This window comes from Myotis davidii, unplaced genomic scaffold (genome assembly GCF_000327345.1).
Source record: "Myotis davidii unplaced genomic scaffold, ASM32734v1 scaffold174, whole genome shotgun sequence".
Classification (NCBI taxonomy): domain Eukaryota; kingdom Metazoa; phylum Chordata; class Mammalia; order Chiroptera; family Vespertilionidae; genus Myotis; species Myotis davidii.
The window spans coordinates 3,740,118-3,745,681 of record NW_006289087.1 but is presented as its reverse complement, the minus strand read 5'-3'; positions in this window follow the sequence as shown (position 1 = coordinate 3,745,681).

Below are 5,564 nucleotides of genomic sequence, written 5' to 3'. Positions count from 1 at the left end.
TTGTTGCTCCCAGTTTTATATCCCACATATGAGTGAAGTCATATAGGTGTTGACTTTTTCTGTCTGACTTATTTCACTTAGCATCATATTCTCAATATCCATCAATGTTGTTGAAAATGGCAGTATGTTATCTTTTCTTGTGGCTAGGTAGTATCCCATAGTATGGCCACCATTCCAATAATGTTGGCCGCCGTGAATAATAAGTCTCCCTTTAAATGATGAGACCTCTAGTGAGTTTAAAATGATTTCATTTCCAACACATTCTCTGTCTGAGACTTTGATAAATGTGCTGCTTCAGTTCAGTCTGAGCTGCTGGTTCACTCGTTCATCCAACCATGTCTTCCCTCAACACTTCCCAAGAACCTGCTCCGTGCCAGGCATTGATTTGGCACCAGCTTCCTCCCTTCCTCCGGGCTCCGTATCCCAGCGCACTACACATTCTGAATAAAAGCTACGGATTCGGCTGGAGAGGCTTAGGAAGCAACTTCATCTACTTATTCATCGTCTCTGAGTGCAGGGTGTGCCCTGCTGGGGGTGCGGCACTGAGAAAGCAGCAAGTTTTCTAGGCCATAGGCTGTCTCGCTTCCTCCTTAGCTCTTGCAGGAGGCTCACTATCAAATGCCGGTCTAGAAAAGTCTACGTCCCTAAAGTATGGTGACCACTAAGACACATTTTGCCTTTGATGTCTCCCACATTTCTATTAAAACCATAATTGCCCTTGATTCGTAACCACAGGCCTCTGGAAATCCGGCTACTATTGGCTCCAAACCCTCTCCCCTGTCATCCACAGACTGATGTCTGTGAGAACAAGAAGACTGTATTTTATTCATCTTTGCCTCCTCAGAGCTAAGAATGGAGGAACCATTTAAATAACGTTTTAGAATATTAAATATTTCTCACAACAAGTGTTGCTTTCTGTTGCCTGCTTACTACCAATCGTACACAACTTACCTGGTACCTGCAGGTGCTCTCAACTCAGCTCACTTTCCTCAGGAAGACCTGCTCTCACGCCAAAGGCAAGGTCTGGACTCGCTGTCATGATCTCGGAGAAAAGCCCAGGTTTCCCCTTTACGGCACCTACTTGTGTTTAGGCGGTGCCAGTGTTCTCTGTTAGAATATAAACTCCGGGAGGGCTGGAGTAAATCAGAAGCAGTGCCCAGGACACAGTAGATGCTCAATAAACATCTCTGGAATAAATGCGTTTGGATCAATAGCATTTATAAGGCTAACCTTTCTCTCCTTTTCATCCTCTCTTGTCCGCAGAGCTGTTTAACACTCTTCGGCAGGTGTGTGTGTTGTTTCTATCTGTTTTCTATTTCTACTGGATGGATGCCTGGTATCTTGATGAATCTATGTCGGGGCAGCTACAACATTTCCATGCGGGAGAGGCCTCGACTATTGCACTTCTCCAGGGCTTGGGTTGACATGGCAGTGGTGTCCTTCTGTCCCCAAACTGCCTTTTAACCTTGTTCCATGGGAATGTGTCAGTAGGGAGTCTAGTTCGAAGAGGAGATATTGTGATCGCTTTTCCTACTTTCACCACTAGAGGGGGCAGTGACATGCTCTGTCACTGCACCTGAGTTGCACCTGTAGGATATTAGGGGGAGCTGGACCGCAGTGGTCTCCTGGGCCAACTCCTCCCCTTTCACAAACAAACGCAGAGATGAAGGGACTGGCCTATGGTTACCGAGTTGGTCAGTGACAAAACCCAGATCTCTTGCTTTTCCTTCCAGAATGCTTCACTGCAGTACGTGGTTCCCGGCCTGCCAGTCCCTGGAGGACCCTTGCAGGGCCCGCTGACAGGGGTCAGTTTTGACAATGCTGAGTCACTTGCCAAGAATTCCTGGGCCAGCCAATGTCCTCATCCAAGTTTATTTATCGGTGGTCCGTATCTACATATGTGGGCTGGAGGGAGGGGCAGCATGAGGTAATGGCAGTTGTGCTGAATTCCAGCCCTTGCAGAAAACAAGATGTGGTGGATGGTTCTGGTGCTGGCTATGGCCTTTGGGTTACACACGCAAGCTTTCCTATTGCCCCTTATTCTTGTAACTGTCCCCCCTCCCCCTCCCCCTTCACAGAGGCACAGGCCAGTAACACCAGCCTGCCTAATGACAGCTTCCTGGTCTCCCCAGACACAGCGATGGTTCAGGAGAGGGCACGGTGTCCAGCTGGGTCTCTTCGAGTCCTGCCCTGGAATTTCTGAGTTGGAAATTGGAGGAACAACTCACTATCTTGCCTCGGGGCTCACGGTGCTGGAAGGATGTGAGGTGAGATGACTGTGGCCATCTTTCTCAGCAAATGGAGAAGACTTGTTAGTGGAAGAGAGGAGAGGTAAGCACAGAACCAGAGAAAAACGCCAGTTGGAGGACTGCATCCCAAGTCCACTCCTTCAGCCCTGGCTCCTACAGCTTCTCACGTTCTGAGCCGCCCATTCTTATTCCTAGCCATCTGAGCTCATCCATTCCTTTGTTTTTGACTCCTTCAGCCCTGGCTCCTACAGCTTCTCACGCTCTGAGCCGCCCAGTTCTTATTCCTAGCCATCTGAGCTCATCCATCCCTTTGTTTTTTGGTTTTTGTTTTAAATACATATTTTTTTGATTTTTTACAGAGAGGAAGGGAGACGGATAGAGAGTCAGAAACATCGATGAGAGAGAAACAGAGATCAGCTGCCTTCTGCACACTCCCCACTGGGTATGTGCCCACAACTAAGGTGCATGCCCTTAACCGGAATCGAACTTGGGACCCTTGAGTCTGCAGGCCGACGCTCTATCCACTGAGCCAAACCGGCTAGGGCCATTCCTTTGTTTTGTTTGGTCTAAGGGCAGTTTGAGTTAGATCTGTGTCACAGTGAAGGATTTTGACTAGTCCGGAGACCGCTCAGCCTTGGTGTAGGGTCATATCACCTTTCCTCTGACCCTAAACCAAGGGTCCAGCCAACAGTCCATCTTTTAATATCAGCTTCGCGGGCGAATAGTAATTAAATTTTTTTTTTATCATATCCTCACTGTTGTCTGTCCTGGTTAGTTCAACCAGAAAGAACAAGTTGCTAGTGAGGCCACGAGCACAGGTCGCATGATTCAGTTAGTTCTGCTCTGTCTGTAACAAAACCTGCCCCTAAAAACATCCAGCTGTTTTTTTAACAGGTGACCTTGGCCATGATGTGAACCAGTGAGGCCCAGTGCATCTCTGCACTGACTCCGGAAGGGAGCAAGGGTTCTGGAAGCAGCTCGGGTCTGAGCCTTGGGCCATAGCATTCTAGTCCCACCTCCATCTTTTCCTTATTGGGAGACCCCCAAGTGAGTCAATTATCTTCTCTGGGCCTCCATTTATCAGGTTACAAAAAATATGATAGCTAGACAACATGATCCTGAGATACAGTCTGGCTCTGAAATGCCATGACTCTCAAAGACCAGCTGAAGTGATCCTCCATGAATGGCAAGTCAGTCCTACTGTTTTTGTACCAACAAGACAACCTATAACCTGACTGTGTTCTCATCAGTCCCTAGGGCAAGCTGGGTAAGGAATCATTAAGCATATTATAAATAGTTATCTTTGCTTTCAGCCCCAAAGTGCAGTCCTGCCCTCCTTGGCGAATGTTATGTTCCCCTCAGGGCTCGGTCCTAAATATGTCAAGGAAAGCGAATCCTTTCTAAATATTAACGATTGGGGAGCAGCAATTCTTTTCTTCGGGGGCCGGGCGGGAGTGAAGAGCTTTCCTCCGATCTCACCTCTGCTGCCCGGGTTCCCTTTAACACCTCCACCTCCCAAACTGAAGAGCTGAGGGTTGCTAGGAGACAAGGCTGAGGTGATAAGCTCACTGGGGAAGCCAGGAGGAGGAACCCAACCCTTGAGGAAGTAGAAAAGCAAGTACTTCCTAGACTCCTGATCTAGTTTTAAAAATAGAGAGTTAAAGTGCAAGTGGGGATGGGCTGGGGAAGGGAAAGGAGCAAGCTTTGGGGAAGGCGTGTAGATGAGAGGCAGAGACTCTCATAGGCAGAGGAGGCACTACGTGAGGCTGGTAGAAGGCTCAGAGATGGTGGGCTTATTGCTCAGAGAGGCTAAAATGCACAAGTCATTTTGACTGACACCCCTGGTGAATTAGATTGGGACCCTGGATGGTGGCCGAATGAACGCCTGCAGGACAGCTAAGAGCCGCGTGCCTGGGGCCGCCCTTCCTTGGCCTGAACTTGTCTCTGGGAAACACTCAAGCTGGCCCAAAGGGCAGCTGTATCTGAATGGCTCCGGGTGACGAGAGGCTGATCTGATAGAGCTCAGCGTTACTATTAAGGGGACAAAGGTCAACTGGACCCTGTTGGGTGCCCCCTAGGACAGCAGGTTAAGACCACAGTAGGCGAAGGGTGGCTGCTTAGGTGGCCATGCTGTTAGCATGGCCCTGAGCTTGGCTTGCCTGACACGTGGTAACAGCACTTGGCCCACAGTAAGAGCTCAATAAATGATTGTTATTTCTATTGTTCTAGTTATAATTATCCCTACAGATGGGTATTGAGTTTTCATCTTCTCCTTGCACCCCTGGGTTTTGCCTCTATAACTATTCTGAGGTGATTATGGATCCCAGACATCCTTACAGTGGGCCCTGTCTGCTTTTAATGCCCCTTTAATGGCTTCTTATCCCATTTCCATCCGAATGTGAGTCACACACTCAGAGTGAGTTTCCTTAGCCAATCAACAGTGACGATTCACCCCAACCTCTGCCCATATAACCCAAACCTGACAGACCAAAACACCTGACTCAACAAAACACCAACCACATGCTACCACATCTTGCCAGGAAAGAGCCACCTTCCTTTTATTTCTGACCTTCACTTGCGGAATGTTTCATGCGTGTTGCATGTGTTGCATGGCCTGCCCCAGAAGCCACTGCGTTTTGGTGAGGGAGCAATACCACCCCCAGGAGAGCCTGCTGTCTCCCTCCCTCCACTGCTGGCCTGCACAGAGGGCCTTTGTCTGAGGTCCTGGCCTGCTGCGCGGAGTGGCAGCAGCAGCAAGAGGGGCACAGGGGCAGCGAGCTGAATTGGAAATCACACCCTGCCCTGATGTAATGTTTCCGAACGCGTGGTGGTTGGGTCACATGAGGTCTGACATCATCTGGAGGTGGGAGCTTCCGGGAATGCTGCCACCAGCAACTTTGCCCGGCAGATACCGGATCTCAGCTCTTACAGGAGACAGAACAGCAAACCGAGCAGAGCAAAACCGAAGCAATGTGCCAGCTTCAAAAATCAGAGGGGTCAAATCACAAGGGAGAAGAAAGGGCGTTGTCATACTTAGTCCAGAGACTCAACCCTCACCGCTCAGCGTTCAAACTCACTGATAACCAGGAGGACCTTGGGAGGCTTATGGAGTTCAACCATCTGCCTCTAAGGCAGTGGTTCTCAACCTTCTGGCCCTTTATTTACTTTTTTTAAAAAAATATATTTTATTGATTTTTTACAGAGAGGAAGGGAGAGAGATAGAGAGTTAGAAACATCGATGAGAGAGAAACATCGATCAGCTGCCTCCTGCACGTCTCCCACTGGGGATGTGCCTGCAACCCAGACACGCCCTTG